Here is a 16,818-nt window from a genome sequence, read left to right on the forward strand (position 1 = left end):
CCCCGAATCAGAGGTTCAGACAGTTCTGCGACCATGTAGGCTGCAAATTACGTGACTTGCACCAGAGTGTGGTTGGGTTTCATGTTCCACTGAACAGTTAGGAGTCTACTGCAGGCAGGAGGCAGCTAGATGGTTAGCAGGGGCTGTGTGGCATGGACTGGACGGTTTTTTAGGTCAGGTCTTGGGAAAACACAAAAAGAGCTTCAATCTCAAAGGTTGTGAGATGGACACAGGAAGAACACAGATACAAGAACCAGAAGTATAACACTTGTAAACTGTCGTAGCTGTGTTGGGAAAGTACCAGAGCTCCAAGTGCTAATAGAAAGTGCTGATTCTTACATCGTTTTGGGCACTGAAAACTGGCTAAAGCCAGAGATAAGTTCAGTCACAATTTTTGTGAAGAACCAAATGGTGTTCCGAAAGGATAGGCTAAATAACAGTTGGCTGTGGCGTGTTTGTTGCTGTTAGAAGTAGTTTATCTTCACGCAAAATTGAAGTAGTTAATTGCTGTGAGTTGGTATGGACAGAGGTTATTCTTTGCAACCAAAATCAAATAATAATTGGTCCTTTTACCGATGTCCCTACTCAGATGACACAGCTGCTAAAAGGTTCAAAGAAAACTTGAGTTTAATTTCAAACACTTACCTGACTCATACAATTATAGCTGGTGATGACTTTAATTTCCCCTCAATATGTTGGCTAAAATATCATGTTTAAATTCGGGGATGCATATAAAACACCCCCCAAAATTGTGCTAAACGCATTCTCTGAAAATTATTTCGAGCAGTTGGTTCATGAGCCCACATAAATAGTAAATGGTTGTGAACAAACACTTGACCTCTTAGCAACAAATAATCCTGAGCTAACGACACGCATCAAAATGGACACAGGGAATAGTGAAAACAGGGTTGTAGTAACAAGACTGAGTATTGTAACCCCCAAATCCCCTAAAAATAAATGAAAAATGTCCCTATTCAAAAAAGAAGATAAAAATCCACATGACCCCTTCCTGAGAGACAATCTCCACTCCTTCCAAATGAGCAATGTAAGTTAGACCAGATGTAGCTTGAATTCAAAGAAATAGTATCCATAGCAACTGAGAGATTTATACCAAATAAATTAACAAGGTTTTGAAAACATTGTTCTTGTAAAACACAACTACCTCCTTACACGCACAAAGTGTTGAGTGGTATTCTCAAGGGATTTCAAACTGATTCCGTATTTGTAGATTTCCAAAAGGCTTTTGACAATGTGCCACACATGCAGTTTGCAGTGAAATTGTGTGTTTATGGAATATTGTCTGAGTTATGTGACTGGATTTGTGATTTCCTGTCACAGAGGTCACGGTTCATAGCAATTGATGGAATGTTATTGAGTAAAGTGATTTCTGGCATTCCCCAAGGTAGTTTATAGGCCCTTTGCTGTTCCTTGCCAATATAAACGTTTAAGGATACAATTTGAGCAGACGTCTTAGGTTGTTCGCAGATGATGCTGTTGTTTATTGACTAGTAAAGTCATCAGAAGATCAAAACAAATTGCAAAATGAGTTAGAAAAAGATATCTGTATGGTGCCACCGTTTAAACCAGATGAGGCGAGAAATCAAGGTGGGTGTGGAAGACTACAGGAACTGGAACTGGGCTGACCTGGTTGCCTTGCTAAACCCAGATGATGGCAGCGTATCACGAATAGCGAAAAGTTTCCTTCGCCGGTGGCAACGTATCCCGCCACTACATGTCGGACAGAACTACGTCCACTACCTCGATGAGAAGGCCAGCATAATAGCAGACACTTTTACAGAGAACTTCACAGCTATTGAGGATGACATGGACCTGGATCACATCCGAAGTATCGAAGAAGAACTTCCAATGTACCTATCAGCGAGGCAAGAGAATGATGATATCACCCCCCTCGAGGAAGAGGAAGTAGCAGAGCAGCTCTGGTCACAAAACGTCAGAAAGGGGGGAGGAGCTGATGGAATTGACAACCTTCTCTTACAAAATCTGTTGGCGGGAGCCCATTGGACCTTGACGACCATTTTTAACAGTATCCTTTGGACTGGAGTCTTCCCTTCTGTATGGAAGCATGAGAAGTCGTGCTAGTGCCAAAGACAAACAAGGATGCTCATGTGGCCACCAGCTACCATCCCATTAGTCTGCTTTCATCCCTCTCAAAGGTATTCGAGAGACTCTATATCAAGAGGCTGCTGCATCACATCGAAAAAGACTCCATCATCCCTGATGAGCAGTTCAGGTTCAGGAGCGAAGATTCCACCAACCACCAGCTGCTGAGGCTGGTAGAAGAAGCCATGCACTTCCTGGAGATGCAAGAGTACCTTGGGGCAGTGCTACTCATGTTTCCAGGGCCTTTGACTCAATGTGGCACCTTTTGACTCCATATGGCACAATGGCCTCTTGTACAACATTCTACATCTGCACTGAAGATCGACGCAGAGGCCGATTTGAGTGGGAGTTCTGCAGGGATCAGTGCTTGGGCCCCTCTTATACTCCCCCTACACCGTCAATGCCCAGCGGGTAGCATGCGTGAAATGAGCCCTATATGCCGATGACACGGCGCTACTCGTGTGGAGTAGGAATGTGGCAGAAATGACTGCAGCAACTTGACTGTGATGCGCTCGGAATGTGGTCAAACAAATGGCGGCTGAAATACAATGCTGCTGGAGCCAGACAGTGGTGTTCTCAACAAAGTTGCTGCCACCTGACTTGTGCCAGTTACCATTGTGGGAGACCCCATCCCATGGAGCAAGACCGGCCACTACCTTGGAGTCGCTCTGGACCAAAGACTGACATGGCTGCCCCAAATCAGAGACGTCAAGAGTAAAGCATTAGGGTGACTTTGCACACTATACCCTCTGCTCAACCCGTTGCCCTCCACACCACGGTTGTCACACTATACCTAAAGCTAATCAGGCCAGTGTTAGAATATGTGGTGGTGGTGTGGGGAAACACGGCCAACACCAACATTGGGACACTGCAGAGGGTGCACAACCAGGCTCTGAAGCTCGCTCTGCTACTTCCGAGCAGATATAGCATGCAAATGCTACATGAAGATACTGGCATCCTGCTACTGCGAGATAGGTACAAGCAGACAGCACATCAGATCTATGCAGAGATGGAAAACTACGAAAACCGGCTCATCAAAGGCCTTGGCCAGCAGATCACCATAGGCCAATCACGTGCTGGCCTGACCTGCCGACAGAATAGAAATCTATCACACCAGCCTGAGGAAGGCCTAGCAGCCATCCTCAAAAGAAGAATATCCAAGAACTGAGGCACAACTACCCCAAACCAAATAAGAAAGGTAGGAATAGTGCACTAGACGCTTAACCTACTCACAGTCAAGCCCAGGAAAGATTTTCATTTTGAGCGAGAATCTGAGCAGCCATCTTAGGTGTTTATTGATTAGTAAAGTTATCAGAAGATCAAAACAAATTGCAAAACTATTTAGAAAAAGATATCTGTATGGTGCAAAAAATGGCAATTGACACAAAATAACGAAAAGTGTAAGGTCATCCATATGACTGCTAAAAGGAATCCATTAAACTTTTTGTACACAATAAATCTGTCAAATCTAAAGGCCATAAATTCAACTATATGCCTAGGAATTACAATTACGGACAATTTAAATTGGAAAGAACACATGCAAAATGGCGTGGGGAAAGCAAACCAAAGACTGTGTTTTATTTGCAGGGCACTTAGTAAATGTAACAGATCTACTAAAGAGACTGCCTACACTTTGCTTGTCCGTCCTCTTTTAGAATACTGCAGAGCATTGTAGGATCATTACCATATAGGATTGACAGAGTACATCAAGAAAGTTCAAAGGAGGTCAGTCCATTTTGTATTATCACGAAATAGGAGAGAAAGTGTCAATGAAATATTACAGGGCTTTGGGGTGGACATCATTAAAACCAATGTATTTTTTATTGCAGTGGAACCTTCTCACAAAATTTCAATCACTAACTTTCTCCTCCGAATGTGAAAATATTTTTTGATGCCAACCTACATAGGGAGAAACAATCATCTTAATAAAATAAGAGAAATCAGAGCTTGCAGGGTAAGATACAGATGTATTCGTTTTATCCGCACGCTGTTCAAGATTGAAAATCACATTTAAGTGCTTGGTTGAGGGTTCATCAAACCACCTTCACAATAATTTGCTATTATTCCAAAGTATCCATAAAGATGTAGATGTACCAAGAATTATTACACAAGTCTGTGCAGCCATACCTGTGATGTCATCTGAAACACATCATATCATTCTCATCACAAACTGACTTCATCTGTATCCATGTACAGAAAAGACGAGGAGAATCTACATCCATAATCTGTGAACCACTGTAAAGTGCGTGGCTGAGAATAGTAGGATACTTACAAGTTTACCAAATGTTAGGGCCTCTTCCCACACAATTCATGTGTGGAGTGAAGAATGAATGTTTAAATGCCTCTGTGTGTGCCACAGTTAATCCAACCTTGTCCTCATGATCCTTAAGGGACTGACAGAAGGGGGCTGTAGTATATTCCTGGAGTCATCATTTACAGCCTGTTCTTGAAACTTTGTAAATAAGTTTTCTCGGGATAGTTTGTGTCTATATTCAAGTGTCTGTCAATTCTGTTCCTTCAACGTCTCTGTGACACTCTCCAAAGGGTCAAACAAACATGTGACCATTTATGCTGCCCTTCTACCTATATGTTTAGTATCCCCCATCAGTATTATTTGGCATGGGTCTCACACACTTGAGCAATAATCTAGGATGGATTGCACAAGTGATTTGTATGCAGTCTTCCTTGTATCTGAGACCAATTCATACTTGATTAACTACTGTAAAGATGAGTTGTTGATCAATGAAATTGCAGGCATGCTCAGTGCGAGAAACACCGAGGTATGAGCCAGAGAATTAGTGGCACCTGCCATACAAAGAGGAGGTGCAACATGTGGATGAGTATGGTATTGTTGGAATACAACAACTTCAAGAAGTAGAAACTCAAATCCACAGAGACAGAAACTGAAACTGCGCATGAGTCTGTACGGGCAATGATCGGTATCAAGTATGGGCATAAACATATTGCTGGGTCTTTCTGTCAGCCACAAAACTCACTTCCAGATATAATCAATAACTTTATAAAAAACTAAGTTCCCCATTATATAAGATCCCCAGTCACACTGTCGTCATTGGAGGAGACTTTAATCATCCAACAGTCAATTGAGGTAATTACAGTTTTGCAAGTAATGGGCATGAAAAGACATTATGCAAAACACCACCATATGCTTTCTCTGAAAATTATCTAGAACATAGTTTGGATGGATACTCATGATGGAATGGGTTTAACCTCAACAAATAAACTTGAAATGAAGAAGGAAGGAAAATTAGAGTTTAACATCCCATTGGTCTGAAATGAGATCAATGTTTCTCAAGATTATGTTGTTGTATAAAAACATTCTCCGTTTACTTATCATGTCAAATCCGTGTAAAATCTTGAGCTTTCAACAAAGTCCTCCACTGCCTTCATCTAAAACAATATACTGTCACAGACACAACCTCCAGCAGCATGAAGTAATGATGACATATGTATACAGATCAATCACAACACATCTATGGGCTATAAATGGTCTCCACAACAGCTCTCATAATATTCAGCTGTTCCCAATGAAGATGAAGGAAGATTTTGTAAGAAGCTCAAGATTTTAGACAAATGTGATGTGACAAGTAAACCATGAATATTTTATACAATAAATAAAACTGACATGTTTTAAGATGTCTACTTTGAAATTGGTGTCAGTGACCATGAGGCAGTTCTTGCAACAATGATTACTGAAGTACAAAGGGCAACTAACCAATTAGAAAGATTTTTGAGTTCGATAAACTAAAGAAAGAGACAGTAATGTCATATTGTCACATAAAGGAAGGTGTAAGTAGATGAATGACGAACACTAACTTCACTTAATGAAGGTTTATTCAGCACTTTCACATACAAGAGCACGGAGCGAACTGCCTCCAGCCAGAAGATATAAAGTATATATACAGCTACGGAACATTCCAGTACAATGATTCTTGCCATTTGTGGATATGTCTAGAATGTACTCGAACTGAATATAGAAATTAAAATGTTTCAGTTCAGATGAGTTTTGAACTCACAACCCGCCATGCAACAATCTAGTATCACAACCACTACACTACAGTGACTGCGGTACTCGGCTTCTTCTGCAACACTGCTCCCTCCTTAAGAGAACAGTATCTTGATGTTACGGCCTCTCAGTCTGGGAATGAGTCATCGGTACTGCATACTCCAACTCCTGATGACTGATGTTCACCCTGGCGATGATCTTCTTAGAACTTCTCTTGCCACTACATCCTTCAGTACCTTTCCACTTGTTTCCTGTTGCTGGAGCTTCAAATTTACCCTGGGTTGCAGGATGCTTATAGAGCTTCATTCGAAGGACGTGGACCGTATCTCTGATCTTTCATCATCTTGTGTCGGGGTCAAAATCTTCAACTTCATAAGTAACATCAGACAACTGTCTTACAACCTTATAAGGTCCAAAATAACACCTGAGGATCTTCTCAGAGAGGCCAACCTTCCTAACAGGAGTGAAGATCCAGATGAGGTCACCAGGCTGGTAGACAACAGGGTAGTGAGTCGCATCATACCTTCGGTGATCATTTCCTTGAGCCTGCAGCATGCAGAGTCGAGCTAACTGCCGAGCTTCCTCAGCTCTGGTTAACATCTGGCCAATGTAGTCATCGTCCATGTCATCAGGATGTAACGGAAACACAGTGTCTATCATTGCCATCGCCTCATGCCCATGCACCAGGAAAAATGGTGTAAATCCTGTGGTGTCTCGTTTGGCAGTGTTGTAGGCAAACGAAAGGTAGCACCTCATCTCAGTTGTTCTGCTCAACACTGATTAACAATGATAGCATGTAGGCCAAGATCTTATTAACGTGTTCAGTAAGTCCATTAGTTTGCGGATGGTAGGCAGTCATCATGTGACGAGTAATGTTGCACCGACGGTATATCTCTGTCACAAGATTTGATTGAAAAACTTTCCCTAAATCCGTAATTAACAACCTTGGGGTACCGTATTTTAATACAATGTCTTCTATGACGCATTTGGCTACCTTGAACGCTTTAGCTGTTTTCACAGCTTTTGTAGTGACATAGCACGTCAGATAATCAAAGCAAACAATAATCCGTCTATTGCCACTAGCAGACATTGGAAATCGTCTGAGGCTGGTGGAATTGGTATGAATCGGCCAAGTGGTTTCTGAGGAACCGCCTTTCTCCTCTGCCACTCTCGACAGTGCGACACATAGTGGTGCACACTCCTAAATAAAACTGGCCAGAAAAATCTCTTGTGGATCCTATTGTATGTCTTAATAAATCCTAAATGTCTGGACTCAGGTGTGTAATGGAATCTCTATAGAACATCTAAGTGCATGTGTTTAGGAATCTGTGGTATCCACCTCTTTCCAAATGGATCAAAGCTTTTCTTGCAAAGTAATCCATTAACTACCTTAAATTGTCCTGTCACATCCTCTGACTGATTTAAGGCAGCATAATTTGAGATATCTTGATGTCCTTCTTCTGCTCAGCATACAGATCCTGGGGTGCAGTGAGACAGTCACTATCTTCATCAAAGTCTTGAGGGTCTTGCACAGGGTTTCTTGAGAGACAGTCGGCATTTTTCTTCCACTTTTGTACACTATGGTAATGTCACACTCTTGAAGATGTAGTGCCCACCTGGTGAGTTATCCTGTTGGGTCCTTCGGACCTGTCAACCAACAAAGTGAATGATGGTCTGTAACAACTGTGAATGTCCTTCCATAGAGATACTGTCGAAATTTGCACATGGCCCAGACCACAGCAAGACATTCTCTTTCTGTAGTTGAAGAGTTTCTAGAGGATTTTGTAAGTGTCCTTCAAGCATAGGCTATAACCTTCTCTTTTCCATCCGAAATCTGCACCAGAACAGCACTGATCCCATATCCACTGGCATCTGTGTGTTGTTCTGTAGGTACTCTCTCATCATACAGACCAACTACAGGGTCAGTCGTCAGAGCTCTTCGCAGCACATCAAAAGAATCTTGTTGAGCACCACTCCAGATAAATTTAGCATCGGCTTTAAACAACTCTTGAAGTGGCCTGGCTTTGATAAAATAACGGTAATAAGAACACAATCCGAGGAAGCTTCTCACATCTCTAATACTTTTAGGAATAGGAAATTCTGTTATATATCTCACCTTTTCTGGGTCTGGCTGCACACCTTCATTTGGCACAAGGTGTCCAAGTATTTTGATTTCTTTTGCTCCAGAGAGACACTTTCTTGGATTAAGTTTCAGTCCAGCTAGTTGGAGACACTTGAGAACGGCCCTCAGTCCTTTTATGTGTTCATCAAATGTCTCTGAGAACACTATAATGTCATCTAAATAACAAACATCGTCCACTTCAGGTGCCTTAGAAGATTATCCATCATTCGTTCAAAAGTTGCTGTTGCATTACACAAACCAAACAGCATTACCTTAAGCTAATACAGGCCCTCAGGGGTGATGAATGCAGTTTTCTCATAGTCAGCCCCATCTACTTCGATTTGCCGGTATCCCGAGTACATGTCAACGAACGCAATTTTCTGCAACTGGCGATGGTACTTCTCTGAAATGACTTAATGTTATGCTCCAGAGTCCACAAGAGCTTGGGTTGGTCAGCTGTGCATGAGGATATCAATGTAGTTTCCTATCATTTTTGTAGTGATTGACGGCAGAGGATTTTTCTCTTTGGTGGCCTAACCTCCAAGGAAGGTCACACCCTTTAGTTTTCCAGGTTGTGGCAGCTAGGTGATCAGCTGGAGCTTCTAAACGGCGATGGAGACCTTGATCGGTGTGTTGGGGAGTGTCCTCTCCAGCGACTAGCTTGTGGCGATGATTTGGTAACCTATGTCGTCCTTCACCCACATCATCTTGTTCATTTTCGTCGTCCTGGAGTTGGCATCGGCTAAGATCAGTCTGCTGTCTTCTGCCATGGGCAACATCAAATATCCATCGCCTTTCTTGACAATAGCGCACCACGTGTCCCGGTCGTCTGCAGTGGAAACATACAGGCTGTTTATCCTGGGTCCTCCAGACATCAGTCTTCCTTGGTGCCCAAACACGTTCCTCATGCGGCGTTTTAGAAACGTAACTTCACGTGGGTCTCGAATTTTTTACCATTTTAAAGGGAAATGAAGGATGAGGGATTGGGTTCAATGTCTGTTTCACTTCCTCCCTTATGACCTCCTGAAGTGTCTCAGTTTTTTGCTCGCCATACAATCCAAGTGCCTTCTGAACTTCCTCTCTCACTATCTGATGAAGAACACTTGTGAAATCAGTTGCTTCCTCCATCACAGACATCGATACGATGTTTGGAAGCCGTTCGAACTTCTTGCGTGTAATTCTTTTTTTGATGCATTGTCTCGATATACTGAAACCATTTAATGAAGTTCGCCTGCTGCCAAAACCTCCTTCAGGAGGTTGATACATGTCCTCAGCAACACCCTTCATGAGATGTGCAACCATATCTAACTCCTTCATTCGAGGATCCACTATTTTACACGGCTCCAAGACGTCTTGAATGTAGGATGGTGTCATTTCTCTTGGACACTGTGCCCTGCACTTTAATTTGTCTTCAGCCTTGCACTTCTGCCATTGTGTGTAGCCAAAATACTTGTGCAGTTCCATCTCGAATACTTCCCAGCTTGTGAACTTCTCCTCATTATTCTCATAACATTGCTTGGCAGTGCCCTCCAAGTAGGAAAATAGGTTAGCCAAACACACGGTGTCATCCCATTTGTTAAATTTGGCTATACGCTCATATACCTTCAGCCACTTGTTTGGATCTTGGCCATCATCACCAGAGAACCCAGAAGGATGTCTCATGTGGTGGCACACAGATGCTGTCATTGTGACATCCTCTTCTTCTTCTGTCTCCGATAGATTGTGATCTGCTGAATATTGCTCAAACTCGGGTTTCTTGTCATGTAAACGGCAGCTCTGTCATGGCCTGATGGGAGCCACTCTATCGTTGATAATGTGCGGTATCACAAGTTCCAATACCCAGTGTCTCCACCAGAATAATGTCACATAGAGGAAGGTGTAATTAGTTGAATGATGAACACTAACTTCACATAATGAAGGTTTATTCAGCACATGCAGATACAAGAGCACAGAGCAAACTGCCTCTGTCTACAACACATACAGTATATATACAGCTACAGAACATTCCAGTAAAATGATTCTTGACATTTGTGGATACTTTTAGAATGTACTCGAATGTAATATAGAAATCAAAATGTTTCAGTGACCCTCCATGCAACAATCTAGTGTCATAACCACTACACTAAGGTGGCTGCAGTACTTGGCTTCTTCTGTGACAATATCAGTGAGTAATTTTTAGCTTTGGACAGGAGCATGCATATGTACTGTGGCTGAAGTTTGAAAGAATAGTTGACCAAGCATGAGGTGTGTGAGAAAATTAATTAATCCGACAATACTCTGAGCGATCTGGCAATGTTGTGTTGTTTACCTGTGTAGACCAGTGTGTTCATCCTTTTCAGGTGCTCAGTCCGAGTTTCAGCTCTGTGCAACCATCACGTGATTTTTCTGAGAGTGCCATTAGTGAAATTTTTTTTTTTTTTTTTTTTTTTTTTTTTTGTGATACGAAAATGAAACAGTGGAATTTAGAGCAAAATTGTTCCATCAAGTTTTGAATTTAACTTGGTAAATCCATGAGTATGAGTTTACGCCCACTGAAAAGTTGAAACTAGCCTGTAGGGAACATTCCTCATCAAGATCACAAGTTGTTCAATGGCACAAATCATTTTTGGAATAAACAAAGATGTTGAGTGTGTGTGTGCTCTTGTGACACTGTTCCCCCAGGACACACTGTCAACCAATTGTTTTAAAGATGTCCTTGAAAGACTCGGGAAAAGTGTGACTCGAGTGAGATTGGACATTGCAGACAAGTGGGTGCTGCATCACGACAATGCCCCACATTACGCAGCCACTTCCATCATGGAATTTTTGACCTCAAAAGGCACTCCTGTTGTTCCACAGCAACCCCTAGTCACCTGATCTGAGTCCTTGTGACTTTTTTATTTTCCTGAAACTGAAAAATGTCTTAAAAGGACGTAATTTTGGGACTCTGGAGAATGTTCAAAAGAATGTGACCAACACGTTAAAAGCCCTAACAGTTGAAGCCTTTCAGTATTGCAACCTAAGACTGGGAACAATGATTCTACCAGTGTATAGCCGCCAAGGAGAACTACTTTGAAGGGGATAATATTGTTGTTTGAAAATAATAAAAACTTTGGTAGACAAAAAATTAGTCTCCTTACTTACTCACTACTTACCGAGTGATGAGAAATAAACTGATGGTGGTCTGGGTGCTGCAGTGCAGGGTGTATACATTGTAAGATGCTGAAACATCATAGGTGTGTTGATTAATCAGCTCGCTTGTGGAGTATGCTGAAAAAAAAAAATAGTTTTACTGTCTGCTGCCAGCTGGAAACATGATGCTGTAAGTAGTCAGAATGTGAAATGTTTCCCGTTTTGACATCAGTATGCTGTTTGTCACTTGGTCACGTGTTGATTTCTTTCGTGAAGTTTGAAAGACAGCTGGTAAAGTTGTTTTATGAGAACAGCAGCTCTGCATTATGGGAATATCACTGACAGAAACAGCTGTGCAGGGCCCCCTTGTCAATAAATGGGTTAAAGAATGTGATAAAGAAATCTGAAGAAACAGGTGAATTATTTGGTGTAGCAAGGAGAGTTGCTGTAACTATAGCTGATCATGCAGCACATGCCTCAAATTCTGCAGCCAGTGCTTGAGCTGTGTCACAGGAATTCTCTCTTCCCTGGTCAACAGTTCAAAATATTTTGTGGCATATTTTACACTGGTATCCCTATAAGATTCAGAACGTGCACCAAATGTAGCCCGAATAGGATACAATACTGTGACTTTGCCCTTCATTTTTTGGCACACATGGAAGTGAATGACAGGGAATATTCTTTGGATGGACGAGGCACATTTTACTCTGCATGTTGTCATGAATGCAGAGAACTAATGCAGATTTGGTTCTACTCTGTCACATGAGCAGGAACATCCACTGCACTCAGCTTCTGTGGCTGTGTGGTGTGATTTCACAAGCTCCTTCATTCTCTGTTCTTCAAGGAGATGATCCCCCCACAGGGCTGTTAGGCGTTCAGTAACATCAGCATGTCATAAGGACCTCCTTGTGCAACATGGGACTCCAGCTCCGCAAGAATTCAGCTGTGTTCACTCCACTATCTCCATGTAAGTTGCTGGCCAGTTGAAAGATTTGCTTTAAAAAAAACCTTTGGTAATTACATCATCTCTAGGCAATTCCAAGATGTGTGGCCTTCCAGATCCCCCCAACCTAAATCCATGTGACTTCGAGTTGTGGGGATATATGAAAGATCATTTCTATCAGGGATGTATCTGGAAACGTCTGATCTGATGGACAGCATACAATGGCATATCACTCTGATTACACTAGATTTGTTGTGAGAAACTGTCGACTATGCCACGTTACAAATACAGCATGTTACTGAGTCGGGAGGCCATGCTTAACACATGTTGTAACTTGTGGCCATATCCTAATAAACATGCCAGAACCATTGTTATCATGTGTTTGATCATACCTCCCCTTTTCCTGCCCCCACACCACATTCTGAGTGTTTACAGTTCATATTTTCACCTGGTGGCAAGAAATGGAACTATTATTCTTTTCAGCATATTCCCCGAGCTTACCGATTAATGAACTATGCTATTTCAGCATCATGCAATGTATACAACCCTCACTATACCACTCAGAGCACCTTCAATTTAATTGTAACCATCCAGTGCCTAGAAGAAACTACCGCAAAATAGGTGTAAAACACAGAATAGGATTACAAACAGCAGTGCTACATGTAACATGATTTGGTTTAAAAAGGCTTATGCATGAAGCCTACAATGAATGCAGCTACAGTATCTTATTGGAAGACCTTTCACAAAACCCAAAACAAATTCTAATCGTATGCAAAGAAATTGAGGGTTGCAAAGCAAGAAATTCTGAACTTTACAATGGAAAAACCAGGAGTATTACCCTAGTTTAATTCTTGCACCACAGAAAACATACATAATATAGATATTATTGTCAGAGGCATTATGAAACAATTGAATTCACAAAAACAACAAAGCTTCATAGCTTAATGGAATCCTTATCAGGTTTTACAAAGAATTTGCAGCTGAGTTAGTGCCTCTCTTAACCACAATATACAGAAGAGTCCCTGAACAGAAAACTATTCTTAGCAGCTAAAAGAATGTGCAGGTTACATCTCTTTACAAGAAGGGAAGCAGAGCTGAACCACAAAACTATCATCAAATATCTTTGACATCATTCTGAGCTCAAATGTGATGAGGTATCTCAAACAAAATGACTTCTCACACGACATCCTGAAATCCATGGTTCAAAGCAATCAGGAACATGCAGTATTTCATCACTTCCAAAAAGCAGTTAACTCAGTACCACACCTAAGATTATTATAGAAAGTAGGACTGCACGCAGTATCAAGTGAAACTTGGACAGTATTGAGGAGTTCTTAGAATGGAGGATGCAAGATGTTACTTTGAATGGAGAACCATTGACAGGTGTAGAATTAATGTATGGCTTGTTCCAGGGAAGAGTGTTGGAACCCTTGCTACTGATGTTTTATATTAACAGCCTGGCTGACTATATTAATAGTAACCTCAACTTTTTGTAGATGATGCAGTTATCTATAATGAAGTATGCCTCAAAAAAGCTGAAAAAATATTGAGCCAAATCAAAGTGGTACAAAGACTGAAAACTTGGTCTAAATGTTCAAAAAAGTAAAGTCGTTCATTTCATAAAAACATAATGTCCTGTGACTGCAAAATCAGTGAATCACAATTTGAATCAGCCAGCTCATACAAATATCTGGAGGTAGCAATTTGTACAGACATGAAATGATGTGATCACATAGGCTCATTTGTAGGCAACGCAAGTGGCAGACATTGGTTCATTGGTAGGTTGGTTGGTTGGTTTGGGGAAGGAGACCAGACAGCGAGGTCATCGGATTAGGGAAGGACGGGGAAGGAAGTCGGCCGTGCCCTTGGAAAGGAACCATCCCGGCATTTGTCTGGAGCGATTTAGGGAAATCACGGAAAAGGTTCATTGGTAGGATACTGAGAAAACACACAATTGTGTGTCTCACCCTAAAATATGGCTCAAGTGTGTGGGACCCTTACAAAATAGGACTAACCCGAGGGGTGGGGGTATTGAATGTATACAAAGAAGGGCGACAAAAATAGTCACAGATTTTTTCCCCACAGGTCAAGTGTTTTAATACATATGTAGGGCAAACACTCTACATTTACATCTACATCTATGTGATTACTCTGCTATTCACAATTAAGTGCCTGGCAGAGGGTTCAATGAACCACTTTCAAGCTGTCTCTCTACTGTACCACTCTCAAACGGTGCACAGGAAAACCGAGCACTTAAATTTTTCTGTGTGAGCCCTGATTCTCTTATTTTATTGTGATGATCATTTCTCCCTATGTAGGTGGGTGCCAAAAGAATGTTTTCGCAATCGAAGGAGAAAACTGATGGATGAAATTTAATGAGAAGATCCCGTCGCAACAAAAAATGCCTTTCTTTTCATTATTGCCACTGCAACTCGCAAATATGATGTCTGTGGCACTATCTCCCCTATTTCAAGATAGTAAAAAATGAGCCCCCCCTTCTTTGAACTTTTTTGATGTCATCCGTCAGTCCTACCTGATGTGGATCCCACACTGCACAGCAATACTCCAAAACAGGGTGGACAAGTCTAGTTTAAGCAGTCTCTTTAGTAGATCTGTTGCACCTTCTAAGTGTTCTGCCAATGTATTGAAGTCTTTGATTTGCTCTAACCACAACATTATCTATGTGATCGTTCCAATTTAGGTTATTTGTAATTGTAATCCCTAAGTATTAGTTGAATTTACAGCCATAAGATTTGTGTGACATATCACGTTAATGAAAATTAGCGGATTTATTCTAGTACTCATGTGAATAACATCACACTTTTCTCTAGTCAGGATCAATTGCCACTTTTTGTACCACACAGATATCCTATCTAAATCATTTTGCAAGACAGCAAACGACAGCATCATTTGAAAATAATCTAAGAGGGCTACTCAGATTGTCTCCTATGTTGTTAATATAGATCAGGAACAATAGAGGGCCTATAATACTTCCCTTGGGAACGCTGGATATTATTTCTGTTTTACTTGATGACTTTCCATCTATTACTACGAACTGTGACCTTCCTGAAAGTAAATCATCAATCCAGTCGATATTCCACAAGCACACAGTTTGGTTAGAAGACACTTGTTAGGAACGGTGTAGAAAGCCTTCTGGAAATCTAAAAATATGGAATCAATTTGACATCCCCTGTCAATAGCACTCATTACTTCATGAGTACAAAGAGCTAGTCGTGTTTCACAAGAACGATGTTTCCTGAATATGTGCTGTCTACGTGTCAATATATTGTTTTCTTCAAGGTAATTCATAATGTTCAAACACAGTATATGTTAAAAAACCCTACTGCAAATCAAAGTTAGTGATATGGGCCTGTAATTCAGCAGATTACTCGAGCAATTTTCCAGTCTAGGTAAAGAGCGAGTGGTTGTATATAGTTGCTAAATATGGAGCTATTGCATCAGCATAGTCTGAAAGGAACCTGACTGGTATACAATCTGGAGGCCATGCCTTTATTAAGCGATTTAAGCTGCTTTGCTACACTGAGGATATTTACTTCTATTTTTCTCATCTTCACAGTTGTTTTTGATTGGAATTCAGGAATATTTATTTCGTCTTCTTTGGTGAAGGAGTTTCGGAAAACCACATTTAATAACTTGGCTCTAGTGGCACTGTCATCAGTGACTTCACTGTTGTCATCGCGCAAGTGAAGGTATTGATTGCGTCTTGCCACTGGTGTGCTACATATAAGACCAGAATCTCTATGGGTTTTCTACCGGATTCTGAGACAGAGTTTTGTTATTGAAGTTATTAAAGGGATCTCTCAATACACAATATAAAATAATGTTGCATTGAACACCAGTGATACACTTACTTACTACACCCAACAAATTTGCAGGGACTGTACACTGTATTTCCACTAGCCCTCCCATAGATTATGGCAGTTGAAGTATTGGTACAAAACTTGATAATATCCCGGATGCACTCCCAAAAAATGATGGAATAGTCATTTATGTTTTCAACACCAGGGAGAGCACCACGGAGTTGCTGAATAACTCAAATTGGCACACCCTTCAAAGATAGATGTAAACTTTCCCATGAAAGTCTGCTGATAAATTTTGAAAAACCAGTTTTAAGTAAGCAGTCTAGGAATATACTACAACCCCCACATATCGCTCCTGTAGGGTTCATGAAAACAAGATAACACCAATTACAGTGCAAACAGACGCATTAAATAAGTCTTCCCTTTTGCTTCATACAATAATGGGAAGGGGAAGAGGCCCTGATAAGTGGTACATTGGAAAGCATTCTCTGCCATATACCTCACAATGGTTTTTAGGAAGCTGGGAGGTTCAAATCCCCATCTAACAATCCAGATTTGTGTTTTCTTTAAATCATGTGAGGCAAATCCTGAGACGCCTCTTTTAACATGACTTGGCTGATTTCCTTCGCCATTATGAGCTTCTGTTCTGTCTCTAATGATTTCATCATGAACAGGA

The sequence above is a fragment of the Schistocerca gregaria genome, chromosome 2, assembly GCF_023897955.1.
Source record: "Schistocerca gregaria isolate iqSchGreg1 chromosome 2, iqSchGreg1.2, whole genome shotgun sequence".
Lineage (NCBI taxonomy): Eukaryota > Metazoa > Arthropoda > Insecta > Orthoptera > Acrididae > Schistocerca > Schistocerca gregaria.